Source organism: Carcharodon carcharias, chromosome 11 (genome assembly GCF_017639515.1).
Source record: "Carcharodon carcharias isolate sCarCar2 chromosome 11, sCarCar2.pri, whole genome shotgun sequence".
Lineage (NCBI taxonomy): Eukaryota > Metazoa > Chordata > Chondrichthyes > Lamniformes > Lamnidae > Carcharodon > Carcharodon carcharias.
Genome location: NC_054477.1, coordinates 44,742,445 through 44,757,746, shown reverse-complemented (window position 1 = coordinate 44,757,746; position 15,302 = coordinate 44,742,445). Strand labels below are relative to the sequence as shown.

The window sequence follows — 15,302 nt, the reverse complement described above, 5'->3', positions numbered from 1 at the left end:
AGTCAAAATCCTGCAACGCTCTCCTGAACAGCGCTGTAGGTGTACCTAAACCACAGGGACTCCAGCGGTGTTAAAAAGCCAGCTCACCACCACCCTCTCAAAGGCAATTAGGGATGGGCAATAAATGCTGGCCTAGCCAGCCCACATCCCATAAATGAATTTTAAAAATTATGCATTCAGGGGGCTTCCCGAAATATTGTGGCGGGGCGGGCTGGATGACATGCCCCATTTTTAAAAGGCACCCAGGTAGCAACCAACACAAAATTGAGGGAGGAGATGGTCCAAACAGCTCCTGCGCCCAAATTCAGTGATGCCTCCCTGGGCATCCTGCTCAATGAAGTGGAGGCCAGGAGAGACGTCCTTTACCCAGAGGATGGGAGGAGGAGGCTGAGCAGGGAGACGAATCCACCATGTGATCAAGTCTTCAGGGCAGTCAGTGCCCAGGGCCTCCACCAGAGGATTGCCCTGAGATGCTGTAAATGGATGAATGACCTCATCCATGCCGCCAGGGTAAGTGAACGCTCAACTGCTCACACTCACCTCACTGGATGGTACAGGGGACATGGGCCTCAGTGACAACGTGATAAGGTAATGTCTGATAGCTCCACTGCAGTCCACCTGCTCTGCAGGTGGAGAGACCACTGTGGGTCCTTGACCCTTCCACACAGACAGCTCATATGCTGTCTGGAAGGGGCAGGAGGTAGTGGGTCAGGCATTGAGGGCACTAGCAAGCACTGCTAATGACATGCCTCTGTGAGCCTTATCCTTCTATCTGCATAGGCTCACACTCTGGAGGGTGCTGCCCCAGAACCCTTCTGGACAACCTGCAGTGCACCAATCAAATGGATTATTTGTAAGATTGGAAGCATGAGAAAGATACGTGAAACGCAATTGCTCTCAAACCCATCTTTTCTGTCTGTGCATGAGAAGTTAAGCTATAATAGGAGGGAGAAGGAGAAGACAGGTGGGGGCCGGCCACAATTTAAAGACTCCATCGACTTTGAGGAGCAGTAGCCCAGCTGGCAGGGGTGGAGTTGGACAGATCCTGTGGAGATTGAGATATTGGCTTGTGCCCGCCCACACTTCAGCACAGCCCTTTCCACCCTCCTGCTTCATACCAGCTCATCCATTCCACTACTCCCACAGAATCTCCTTGCCCTCCCACCAACAACCTTCCCTGACCCCCTCTAGGCCTCCATTCCTGCCCCACCTCTTAATTCCTCTCCTCCCTATCTAATCCCCACCCCCGCATCACCACCCGCCCAAGCATAGACCCTCGCCTTCCACCAGTACCTCCTGCAGCCTTCCACCTGCAGCTTGAAGATCTGAATCCTGGAAGAAGTTGCTGCACCGAGAACAACAACCTCCAGGATACTGCTGCACAGAGAAGCTCCACGTGGTTGATGCTCCACCCACCCAGAGATGCACGTGGTGTTCAGGATCCGGTCGCTGGAGGCCTCCATCATGGATCCGGACTCCAGAGCCTGCGCCAGGCCTTCTGGCAGGTAAGTGCCGATATATACACATCACGTTGGTCCAGGCGTGTCTGGATTGGTGTGATTTCCCGTTGGCAGCGTGGACGATTAGGCGGGGGAAACCCTGGGATACCCCCCTTCCCCAGTACAGCTCTCGCCCTGCAGCCTCTTCCTATGCCTGAGGCCATTTCTCCCCCTCCCCCAAGCAAGCCCTAGCTCTCCAGCCATTGAAAAGCCACCTCCACCTTACGGCTGGCCTGGTAGGTAGAGACCTGCCCATGAGCCCCCCTAAAAGTGATGTGGTACTGCCTGTGAAGCCTGGCATTATTGACCGTGAGTACTGCCTAAAGAAAGGTAGGTAAACAAATCTCGAAGCCCCGAGCAAAGTGCGGCTCACCAAGTGCACATCGCTTATTTACGGTTGTTAAAAATGTGGATGTGTGTGCCCGGATGATCCAGCATGGGGAATGATTCCAGCAAGCAAGGTTTAAGGATTAGATGCAAATGTATTAAAATGAAGTTCCCGACATGCAACAGCGGGAAACGCGGCCCACCATTGATGGGCAGGGGGACAATCGCTTATTGGTTTCACGACAATGTAAATCCAATTCTGCCCCTGGTCACAAATATATTTTCAGACTCTCTTCAGCCACTAATTTTCAGACTGTTTGACTTTGGGGACTTTTATCTCTGAAGATCTCATTGTGCTATTTGAAGAAGAGCAGGGGAGTTATCCCCAGTGTCCTGGCCAATATTTATCCTTCAAACAGCATCACAAGAAACAGTTTATCTGGTCATTACCACATTGATGTTTGTGGTACCTTCCAATGCACAAATTGGCTGCTGTGTTTTGTATGTTAAAACAATGTCTACACCTCATTAGCTGCAAAGTGCTTTGTGACATCTGTGATTATGAAAGGAACTATATAAATGGAAATCTTTCTTTTTATCTAACATGCTGAGATTATATTGCTTATTTCTATTATCTGAATGGACAGAGATGTGGGTGGCAGCCTCAATGCCATCACACCAGGCCTCAAGTGAAAGGAATATTAATTCTCAGGGTGGAAGCCTGCAGCTAGGTCATGTAGGCTACCAGCCCAGGAACAACGTGAGGGCAGCAGGCCCATCTTAATGCCTGTGCCTCATTTACATTGCACAGGCCAGCTGCCTGCCCAAAGTGTTGAGGCAATTTGCTAGCTTTTGGCCAATGAAGATCATCTGCCTGGTGGCCATTAGGTAAGTCACAGGCAGGATTTTGAAGGGTTTCATGGAGTATAAATTTCATAAACGTCATAGAAAATTTACTACAGAGGAGTCTATTCGGCCCATTGTGTCCATGCTGGTTTGGGGAGTCTGGATCAACAACAGCCTAATTTTTCAGCACTCCTGCTCTTCAAAGTCACTCAAAAGGCCTCCGCTTCTTACCCTCCAGATTTACTTAGGGAGCACCCCATCCCCACCCGCAGTCGACCATTAAATTCACATTGGAGTCCTTCCTGGTTCGATAGATGCCTCAGCTACCTGGAAAATACAATGGCAAGTGTATTGCTTCCATATGAGCTCCCATGTTTATAGTTTCTGTCAGGGAGAAGGAGTTAAACCTCCTCCTAAAGTCTTTTGAACTTCTCTCTGGCATGACACGCTATAATGGTTATGGCAGTCATGAACTATGAGCTTCGTTGATAAAGTGAGAAAGTCTTTCCCATTATTTAATAAACTAGAGACCTGTTTGACCTGATGTGGTTTTGCTTGTAGACAACAGCTATAGAAACATTCCCTTGAGCTAACAGTTGGACTTCAGCTAATGTGGATTGCTTAAAATTTGGCCTCAAGGCAACAGTAGAAAATTTTCTTGAAGAAACAACTTAACAGAACTCTGCTTTAAACTCACAGTACCTTAGTCCAGCTACAATTTTTTATTATTGAGATATAACACAGAAATATTTTATAATCAAGTTTGTCACAGTGATTATTTTCCCCTCTCCACTTCTCTACCTTGAGGTCCAATTCCCATCTCCACTTCTTCACCCCTCTTCTCTTCTGTTTTTCCTTTCTCATAGACTTTTATATAAATCGCAGCATAGTGACATGCCCTTTGGCCCACCTATTCCATGCTGTTGCTTAACCCTCAGACCAGCATTAGTTTGAACCTCATGTGCCTCCTCTGCCCCCATATTTCAAATTATGTTTTCTTTCAACCACCATCTAAGCTATTCTAAAAATTGATGTGGGCTCTAGCTCACTAACTAATACCGGTAGTATATTCCACAGCTTTGTCTTTCCTAAATTTTATATATTTAATCTTATATCAATGTCCCCTGATTCTAGACCCCTCAATCACTGGAAACAATCTACTCTTACTATTCTGTCCCATTTCTTCTTAATTTTAAGTATCTCTGTCAAATCACCTCATATTCTACTCTAAATCCTCTGGCTCCCAAGGCTACCTTGATTACATTTCCTTCCACCCTGCTTCCTGTACGGACTCTGCCATTCTCCCAGTTTCTCCCATTCAGCTTTATCTGTTTTGACAATGCTGTTTTCCACATCAGTGCTTCTGTTATGCTTTCCATTACCCTCAACCGAGAACTCCCCCGTCCCACGATTGATAGAGCCCTCAACTGCGCCTGTCCCATTTCTTGCACTTTTGCTCTCTCAGCTCTTTCCCTCCCTCCCAAGACCATTATGGGGTTCCCCTTGTCCTTACCTGTCACACCACTTGCCTCTACATTCAACAGATCATCCTTGTCCATTTCTTCCACTTCCAGCATGATGCCACCACCAAACACATCTGCCCCTCCTCTCCCCTTTCAGCATTCCAAAGGAACTGTTCTCTCAGTGATATCCTGATCCACTCTTCAGTCAGTGCCAACAGTCCTCACCTTTTCACAGCACCTTCCCATGCAAGCGTAAGAAATGCAACGCCTGCTCTTTCAGCTCCTCCCTTCCCAATGCCAAGAACCCCAAACACTCCTTCCAGGTGAAGTAGTCATTTACTTGTAGTTCCCTGAATTTAGTATATCATATCTTCTGCTCATAATGCGGTCTCCTCTAGACTGGGGAGCCCAAATGCAGATTGGGTAATTACTTTGTGGTACACCTCTAGTCCCATATTCATTCCGTAAACATAACCCTAAGCTTCTAGTTACTTGTCTTTTAAATCCTCCACCCCACCCCTACACTGACCATTCTGTCCTTAGCCGCCCCCATTGTTCCAATGAAGCTCAACTGAAGCTCAAGGAACAGTTCATCTTTTGTTTAAGCATTTTACAGCCTTCTGTACTCAACACTGAGTGTGACAAAATTTGACCAGAAAGCAGTTCAGATGAAATTTTTAAATTTCTTTGAAATGTTTGTGGAATCTGTAATTGTTTTTAAGAATGTTTGAGAGGGACATTTAAGAGTTTTCATCAATTGTAAGGGGATCAGTCCAGAAGGAAAAACCAGCAATACTTGGGAAATAACTGGTACTGGTCCAAACTCGTCTCGTATACCTTAAAATGGAGCTCCATTTCGGACCAGCAGCAGTCATTTTCCACGTTTTACTGGTTTTTCCTTCTAATAAGAAATACTAGTCCACTTGACCTGGCGACTGTTCAGCTGGAAGCACCACCAACAGGGAGGAAGTTAAGAAAGAAGCCGTGTGGCTGGCAAAGAAGCTACTGCTGTAAAGAACAAAGCAGAGCCTTTTTTTTATTCTTTTGATGGGATGTGGGCATTGCTGGCAAGGTGGGCATTTGTTGCCCATCCCTAATTGCCCTTGAGCTAGGCTATTTCATAGGATAGTTAAGAGTCAACCACATTCCTGTGGATCTGGAATCACGTGTAGGCCAGACCAGGTTAGGATGGCAGATTTCCTTCCCTAAAGGACATTAGTGAACCAGATGGGTTTTTACAGATACAGGAGTTCTTGGAGGCAATGCGTGAGCTGACTAAAAGGTCTAAAATCTTGAAAGCTGTGTGAATAGCTCAGAGATGCTAAAGGGTTAAGTGTTTTCTCAGAAGTGGCCAAAACAGGGCGTTATTAGTTGGTCAGTTGAAAAGGAACTCTGGAAAGCTGCACTATCAGTCATGTCATGAGCCAAGGGAGCCATTTCCCCCCCCTCATGTCATGAGCCAAGGGAGCCATTTCCCCCCCCTCATGTCATGAGCCAAGGGAGCCATTTCCCCCCTCATGTCATGAGCCAAGGGAGCCGTTTCCCCCCTCATGTCATGAGCCAAGGGAGCCATTTCCCCCCCTCGTGTCATGAGCCAAGGGAGCCATTCCCCCCCCTCATGTCATGAGCCAAGGGAGCCATTTCCCCCCTCATGTCATGAGCCAAGGGAGCCGTTTCCTCCCTCATGTCATGAGCCAAGGGAGCCAGTTCCCCCCCTCATGTCATGAGCCAAGGGAGTCATTTCCCCCCCTCAGCATTCCCCTGTGCATGCTCATCCTCGGACTCACTACTGGACTCATCATGTGCAGCCACATCCACTCCGTCGACGTCCTCATCGTCCACTGCATCCCCCCTTTCCAGCGCTAGATTGTGGAGAGCCCAGAATGCAACCACTATCACCGAGACACGATCTAGGGGGTACTGGAGTGAGCCCCCTAAGGGGTCCGGGCATCAGAAACACACCTTGAGAAGACCGATGGTGCTCTCCACCACAGCCCTTGTGGAGGCATGGCTCCTATTGTACCGCTGCTCAGCTTCTGTTCTTGGATGATGGAGAGGCGTCATGAGCCACCTTCTGAGGGGATAGCCCTTGTCACCCAGCAGCCATCCATCAAGCCAGGCTGGAGCACTGAAGAGCCCCAGCACCTGGGAGTGTCTGAGGATGTAAGCGTTGTGGGAGCTGCCTGGGTACCTTGCACAGACTTGTATAATCAGCATCCTGTGATCACACATTATCTACACGTTCATGGAGTTGAAGCCCCTCCTGTTGACGAAGGCACCGGGCTCACCTGCTGGTGCCTTGATGGCCACATGTGTACAGTCTATTGCACCCTGGACACGGGGGAAGACAACAATGGCCGCAAAGCCTCTGGCTTGCTGTGTCTGGCTTGCCTGGTCCCAGTGGTAGTGGATGAAGGTCAAAGCACCCTTGAACAGAGCGTCTGTCACCTGTTTGACACAAGTCTGGACAGCTGATTGGGAGACACCACAAAGAACATCCACTGACCCCTGGAAGAAGCCAGAGGCATGGAAGTTGAGGGCAGCTGTGACCTTCAGAGCCACTGGCATGGGGTGTCCACCCACGCAGTTAGCGGAGATCTCAGGCCCTGTCATCTGACAGATATAGTTGACTGTCTCCTTTGAGAGATGGAGCCTCCTTCGGCAATGCACCTCAGACATATTGAAGTAGCTGCTTCGCCGCCCGTGTACCCTGGCAGCAAGATAATGGCATCTTCTGCGGCCCCTTCCGCCTTGGACTACCTCTTGGCCCTGCGCCCCCTTCCGTCTTGGACTACCTCTTGGCCCTGCGCCCCTTGTGCCTGCACCTGTCCTCCCAAAGTTGGCTCCCCTGGAGGCTGAATGTGCACTCCTGGCCTCCTCCCCCTTCTGGCCCTCCTTTCCTCCTCAGTGGAACTGCCTCCAGTGGACAGTTCAGCTCCCATACCCAGGCAAAGGAAGGCTTCCAGAAACCTGCAGACCCAGAAATGATTCCTCACTGCAGAATGCTGACTTGAAGGCTAAGGGCCCAGTAAAAGCAGAAGTACTGCAGATCACGCAGGCAAGTTTCAAAAACGTTCAAAAATAAATACTTGACTGTGCACACTCGCGACCCCAGTGAGCCCTCTTATCCCGCCCATGGATAAGGTTAATACAAATGTGTCCTACCCGCCTGCCCACCGTGCCCGAAGACTGCACGGGCGCTGAAAAATCGGTGTCGATTGGTGAGTCTAGGGCCTTAAGTGGCCCGTTAATTAATGACGGGTGCGTGTCAGACATCATCGTGCCCCACCCAGCGAAATATCGTGATGGCGCGGGTGACGTCGGGACACTCGCCCGACATCACTGCGCGTCATTTTACGCGCGGATATGCGGGGCCCACCGCCACACGCCAACAGGAAAAATCTGCCCCATGTCTTCTGTGCAGCAGCCTTGGGCTGGGAGCACTGAGAGGTGTGAACGCAGCTGCTCTTTGAAAATGGCACTCAGCATGAGGAAGTGGAGAGGTGACGGCGTGGGGGCAAATGAGAGCCTGCCCACCATCAAAATGGCGTGTTTTCCGGGAACGTATGATTAATGAGGCAGGATTGGAACAATACAGTGTGAAAAGCTGCCATCGCGGCCGGCGGGTAAAACGTTCTTTCTCCCACTTCTACTGTACTTAGTACAAATCTGGGACAATCGCCCCCAGTATAACCTATTGCTCATATCTCTACAGCTTCACCTGCTTTCTGACATCATGTTTAATCAGTTGGCAATTTCTTCCTGTGCACCTGGGTTTTGCTTTTGTCCAGATGGCTGTCACCTTAAACCTCAGAGTCTTGTTTCCAATTTAATTTTGAAATAAAGTTGATTTTCTAAATCCAGCTGCCAGTGCTGAATTTATACAGCTCAAGTAATTCATTTTCAGCTTGATCTATGGGTGTGCTGTTTAATTGGCTGGCATTGAAAACATTGTATTCGTTGTAAAATGAAGTATTACTCCAAATGTACAGGCCAAATACCCGACTTTGTCATCCACTTGAGGCAAAGTAATTCAACAAATTATTGCTTCAAGTGGCCTAAATTTCTTTCATAGAGATTATTGCTTTGGTATACCTAACGGTCACTTTACATTGCGAGCTTAGTTTTGGAGCTAAGCAATATTTCGATTCACAATGACATAAAATTTGCAGTGCAAAATTGCACTCAGGACTTGTCATAGCATCATAGCAAAACAAGGTGATGGCCATTAGTCCTGCAGTATTCTGTTTTAATACTGTACAGTGGAAATCCAGTGTAGTGGTTTGCAAACTGCTTACTGGTATGGCCACTTTGTAAATTGATCTTACCGCGGTTTAAATGTTTAGAGAGCAGGGTTTCTCCACTTGCTGCTTTCTAAAAGTTTATATTTCTAACTGTTGGAAGAGAGCTGTGCACATTTATGTATCTGGAAAAGTACTTCCAATTCTGAATAAAACAGTTTGAGTTCCAGACAGACAGCAGCTAAGCATTGTTCCTGAATGAAACCTGAACTGTAGCTACCACTCAGTCTGGTGCAAACCTACAGTGCAAAATGCACCTTAATAATATTGAACTATTCTTTGTAATCAAAGTATACTTATATTGACCTTTTAAACATAAACAGAAGTGTATAGTGAGATAGTTGATACATTGGTTTTAATTTTCTAAAACTCCTGAGATTCAGGAAGGTCCCATTAGATTGGAAGATAGGAAATGTAACTCCATTATTCAAAAAGGGAGGGAGACAGAAAGCAGGAAACTACAGGCCAATTAGCTTAACATCTGTCGTAGGGAAAATGTTAGAAGCTATTATTAAAGAAGTTATAGCAGGGCACTTGGGTAAGCTCAAGGTCATCAAGCAGAGTCAACATGGTTTTATGAAAGGGAAATCGTGTTTAACCAACTTATTGGAGTTCTTTGAGGAAATAATATGTGTTGTGGATGAAGGGGAACCAGTGGATGTACTATACTCAGGTTTCCAGAAGGCATTTGATAAAGTGCCACATCAAAGGTTTTGGCAGAAAATAGCAGTTCGTGTTATAGGGGATAACATATTGGCATGGATTGACTGGCTAGCAGAGAGTGGGCATAAATGGGTCTTTTTCAGGTTGGCAAGATGTAACGAGTGGTGTGCCACAGGGATCAGTGCTGGGACCTCAACTGTTCACAATTTATATAAATGACTTGGATGAAGGGATGGATGTGCTGGTTGCCAAATTTACTTATGACACAAAGATAAGTAGGAAAGTAAGTTGTGAAGAGGAGATAAGGAGGCTACAAACAAGTATAGATAGGTTGAGTGAGTGGGTAAACATCTGGCAGATGGAGTATAATGTGGGAAAATGTGAAATTATCCATTTTGACAGGAAGAATAAAAGAGAAGCATGTTTTCTAAATGGTGAGAGATTGCAGAGCTCTGAGGTACAGAGATATCTGGGTGTCCTAGTGCATGAATCACAAAAGGCTAGTATGCAGGTACAGCAAGTAATTAGGAAAGCTAATAGAATGTTATATTTATTGCAAGAGGAATTGAATACAAAAGTAGGGAGGTTATGTTTCAGTTGTACAGGGCATTGGAGAGACCACGTTTGGAGTACTGTGTATAGTGTTGGTCACCTTGTTTAAGGAAGGATGTAAATGCATTGGAAGCAGTTCAGAGAAGGTTTACCAAACTAATACCTGTAATGGGTGGGTTGCTTTATGAGGAAAGATTGGACAGACTAGGCTTGTATCCGCTGAAGTTTAAAAGAGTAAGAGGCGACTTGATTGAAACATGTAAGATCCTGAGGTCTCTTGATAGGGTGAAGGTGGAGAGGATGTTTCATCTTGTGGAAGAATCTAGAACTAGGGGTCACTGTTTAAGGGAATTTAAAATAGAGATGAGGTGAATTTTTTTCACTCAGAGGGTCATGAATCTTTGGAACTCTCTTCCTGAAAAGGTGGTGGAAGCAGAGACTTTGAATATTTTTAAGGCAGAGGTGGAAAGATTCTTGGTAAGCAAGAGGGTGATGGGTTATCGACGGTAGGTGGGATGCGGATTACAGGTTACTATCAGATACACCATGATCTTATTAAATGGCGGAGCAGGCTCGAGGTGCTGAATGGCCTGCTCCTGCTCCTTGTTCGTATGTTCATACGTTATTATTATGGCATAAATTAAATTGAATGAAAATGGCCTTGAGACACTTACAAAGAACTCCTCATTCCATATCATCAAATTATATCCAAGGGATATAAAACTCTGCAGAAGGAAAAAACACATGGAGCAGAAATTTCCCCCTGCTGGGGGTTTGTGCAGGGGGCAGGGCGGGGGCAGGCTTGAACCCGATCGGGGCCGCGCCACCATTTTACGTGGGCAGGCCAATTAAGGCCCACCCAGTGTGACGCGTGCCTGGAAGCACTGAGCACTCCCTGTGCGGACGGGGGTGATTCCCTGAGTCAGGGCCTGCGCTCTTTCATCCACCCACACGAAAGAGCACAGAAATCTCCCTGAAGCACCTCTATGCCTCAGGGAGATTAGTTTAAGGTTTAAAAATTTAAATAAAGAAAAGGAAATATTTTAATACATGGCCCCTCATGTGACTGTGTCACATGAGCTAGGACATGTTCATGAATTTCGATAAAAAGTTTTATTTAATTAATGGAACCTTCATGAAACCTCATCCTTCATGTGGATGAGGTTCCATGAAAAATGCGAAGGCCGCCTGGGCTCTTCGCCTGCCCGTCAACCTTAAGGTTGGATGGGCAGCCCTGTTAATTGTTTTAATGATTATTTAAATGGCCTTAATAGGCCTTTGACAGTTCGGCGGGCACGCAGCCAACTCGATAGTTAGCTGACCTAAAAAGTTGTGTATAAAATTACATCCAGCTTTGAAGGATGTAAAGGATGCATTACATAAGGTAGTTATGTAGATAGGATTGGTTCTAAAGACATGGTGTGTATTTTTGGAACATCCAGTAGGGTTTGTTGTGTCTGATTCAATCTGAAGGTAGAACAATCACTAAGTGTTTTCCCAAGATCATAACACAATTCTGCTTGTTAAAACATCATGAGGTTATGCTATTTTCTTAAAAAGTAACTAAACTTCAACACTGAAGTAATTCCTTTCATTACATTAATTATTTTATTTGCTCTTAATTACTCTGAAAGTTTAATTATTTCTACATGTTTAATGGTGACCACAATCTGTAGTTATATTAGTAGATAGGGCATTTTTACTGCTGAGAATTGTGGATAAATAAGTATGTAACATTGGGAAAGATGTTTCTTTTAAGAATCATGAGTGTGTTACATGATAATTTGGATGACAGCAATAGATATATTTGGGATACTCCATCTAAGATTAAACAACTGAGAAAAAGTCATAGTTAGTTGATGATAAATATATTAGGCTGGTGACTGGCATCCTCTGATTTTCAGAATTCAATTCCTGCCATGGTGTATCGTGAAAAGGAATTTTAAAAAACCAGAAAAAATGTTCATTTACGTCCTTCGGAACAGAGAACCTGCTACCCTTACCTAATGTTGCTGATATGTGACTCCAGTCCCACACTGTGTGCTCGACTCTTAATGCATTCAGAACACCATTGGCACCTACATCCAAAGAATATGCACTGTGTCCTCTGCTCCTCCTCTGACAACTGCACTGTCTCCTCTGCTCCTCCTGAGGACTGCACTGTCTCCTCTGAGAAAAAAGGTGCTAGTCACCAGCCTAATATATTTATCATCAAATAAATGTGACTTTTTCTCAGAGGAGACAGTGCAGTTGTCAGCGGAACAGCAAAGGAGACAATGCAGTCGTCAGCGGAAGAGCAGAGGACACAGTGCATTCATCAGAGGAGAAAGTGCAGTCCTCAGAGGAGGAACACAGGAGTCAGTGCAGTCCTCAGGAGGAGCAGACGAGACAGTGCACTCATCAGAGGAGGAGCAGAGGACACAGCGCAGTGCTTGGAGGAGCAGAGGAGACAGTGCAGTCCTCAGAGGAAGACCAGAGGAGACAGTCCTGTCCTGAGAGGAGGAGCAGAGGAGACAGTGCAGTCCTCAGAGGAAGAGCAGAGGAGACAGTGCATTCATCAGAAGAGACAGTGCAGTCCCCAGAGGATGAGTACATGACAGTGCAGTCTTTGGAGGAGCAGAGGAGACAGTGCAATCCTCAGAGGAGGAGAAGAGGAGACAGCGCAGTCCTGGGAGGAGGAGCAGAGGAGACAGCGCAGTCCTCCGAGGAGGAGCAGAGGAGACAGTGCAGTCCTGCGAGGAGGAGCAGAGGAAACAGTGCATTCATCAGAGTAGACGGCACAGTCCTCAGAGGAGGAGCAGAGGATACAGTGCATTCGTCAGAGAAGGAGCAGAGGAGACAGTGCAGTCTTCAGGAGGAACCGAGGAGACAGTGCAGTCCTCAGAGGAAGAGCCGAGGAGACAGTGCAGTCCTCAGAGGAAGAGCAGAGGAGACAGTGCAGTCCTCAGAGGAAGACCTGACCTCATTGCAGCCTTGGTTCAAACATGGACAAAAGAGCTCAACCCCAGAAGTGAGGTGAGAATGACTGCCCTTGACAGGCAGCATTTGACCAAGTATGGCGCCAAGGAGCCCTAGCAAATCCGCTGGTTGGAGTCATACCTAGCATAAAGGAAGATGGGTGTGGTTGTTCGAGGTCAATCATCTCAGTTCCAGGACATTACTGCAGTAATCCCTCAGGGTTGTTTCGTAGGCCCAACCATCTTCAGCTGCTTCATCAATGACCATCCTTCCATCATAAGGTCGGAAGTGGTGATGTTGTCTGATGTTTGCACAATGTTCAGCACCACTCATGATGCCTCAGATACCGAAGAAGCCCTTGTCCAAATGCAGCATGACCTGGACAATATCCAGGCTTGGGCTGACAAGTGGCAAGTAACATTTGTGCCACACAAATGTCAGGCAATGACCATCTCCAACAAGAGAGAATCTAACCATCGCCCTTTGATGTTCAATGACATTACCATCACTGAATCCCCCACAAGCAATTTCCTGGGGGTTGCCATTGACCAGAAACTGGACTAGCCATGTTAATACCACAGCTACAAGAGCAGGTCGGAGGATAGAAATTCTGTGGTGAATAACTCACCTCCTGACTCTCCAAAGTCTGTCCACCATCTACAGAGCATAAGTCAGGATTGTGATGGAATTCTGTCCACTTTCCTGAATAAGTGCAGCTCCAACAACATTCAAGAAGTTTGATACCATCCAGGACAAAGCAGCCTGCTTGATTAGCACCCAATCCACAAACATTCACTCCCTCCACCACTGACACATAGTGGCGGCAGTGTGTAGCATCTACAAATACACTGCAGGAACTCACCAAGGCTCCTTAGACGGCATCTTCCAAAACCATGACCGCTACCATCTAGAAGGACAAAGGCAGCAGATGTATGGGAACACCACCACCTGGAAGTTCTCTTCTAAGCCACACACAATCCTGACTTGGAAATATGTCACTGTTCCTTCATTGTAGCTGGTTCAAAATCTTGGAACTCGCTCCCTGATGGCACTGTGGGTGTAGCTACACCATATGGACTGCAGTGTTTCAAGAAGGCAGCTCACCACCACCCTCTCGAGGGTTATTAGGGCTGGGCAATAAATGCTGGCCTAGCCAGAGATGCTCACATCCCATGAATGAATAAAATTAAACTGGATAGCTCTTTCAGAGGTGCCATACAAGACATGATGGGCCAAATAGCCACCATCAGCACAGTAGCATCCTTTGACTGTAAATAAGAAAAGCATTAGAATATGTAATCTAAAAAAATGTATACTTTTATTAATTTTTGTTGAATGAATCCTACTATCCATCCTCCTCCCACCTGCTCTTTTCTGCTTTCTCCTCCTCCTCCATCCTTCCTCAACATCCCCCTCCATCCTCACCCCATCTTGGCTCTAACAGAGGTGCGATGGCCGGAATGGTCCCTTTTTGTGCTGTAATTTCAATGAATAATGAAAGTCAGTTCTGTACATTGAGGTTCTATGTACCATTGTCACAGTTGGAATCTGGGTGCCCAAAAACTATGGAGGCTGATCTGTTAAAACCACAGGGACCAGGGTTGCCAGTCACCTTGCCTTGGTGATTGATTTTCAGTTCGCCATTCAGCATTTCTGGAGTGTTCCAGTCAGACATATTTCGCACCGGAGACCTGAGTCCCACTTGGCAGGCCACTTGAAAGCTACTTGTAGATGCCCAGTTGAGAGCTCTTGTGATACAGGACCTATTTTACGTTTTTGAAGGGGGCTCAGTACCTTTAATACTGCACCAAAGTTGTCTTTCTCCTATCATAAATATAGATGATATCAGCAGGATCCCTTGTCAGGGATTCAGTGTTTGGTCTTGCTTCAGAATTGGGTGAAGGATAATTTCCCTGTTTGCTATGAGTAGTGAAATTGTAGATGGGCTGGAGTTTGCGGTTAGCAGCAAAGCAACGGCACTCGTCACTGACCTCAATGGAGGTTGCCCACAAAGATCTAGAGATCTCTGTTGTGTGGATTTCCCAATGTCAGTTTGAATATGCACCAAGCAAGGGGCTCTCTAAGCATGCAGCATCAGTGATGTCATCAGAGTAAGTAGCCAATCAAATTGAAGTATTCTCATAGACAGCAAACACAATGAATAAACCACTGAACCCCTACACTTTTAATTTTAAAGATAACGAAAGATCAATTGGGCTATACACCTCGGATTAAGATAGAAGCTAAAGTATCATAAACTTAATAAAAAATACATTTTAAAGTGTGTGTATTTTCTTATTATAAAGAAGAAATTTGACATGTGACAAATATAAAATTTGAGTATTGCTAATAAAAGAGACATGCTGTCAAAGCTTTTCATCTTGCACTCATCAGGACGAACGCAAGAATACCAAATTTCAAAGAAATCAACAGCATATACTGCATGAGAAAAGGTGCTGAGCATTGTCATGGAGAACACACCAGGGAACTGTTATGCCCCAAGCTTTTGTTTAAATTCAAAAAAAGCAGGTTGACTCTGGTCAAGGAGATACCATGGGGAATACACCAGGGAACAGTTGTCCTCCATGCTTTTGTTTAATTAGAAAAGGTGCAATGCCTGGACATGCTCTTTCTGCTTTCAGAGGACAGGGCCACACGTATAAATATTAAATTACGCTTTCAAGGACAGTGAG

The 15,302-nt window shown here is 46.2% G+C and overlaps 1 protein-coding gene across 2 annotated transcripts in view; it reads left to right on the top strand.

The window, feature by feature from the left end:
• The window catches only part of b3glcta (beta 3-glucosyltransferase a), a 234,110-nt gene that overhangs the window by 193,225 nt on the left and 25,583 nt on the right, over positions 1–15,302 (top strand). The window lies entirely within an intron of this gene.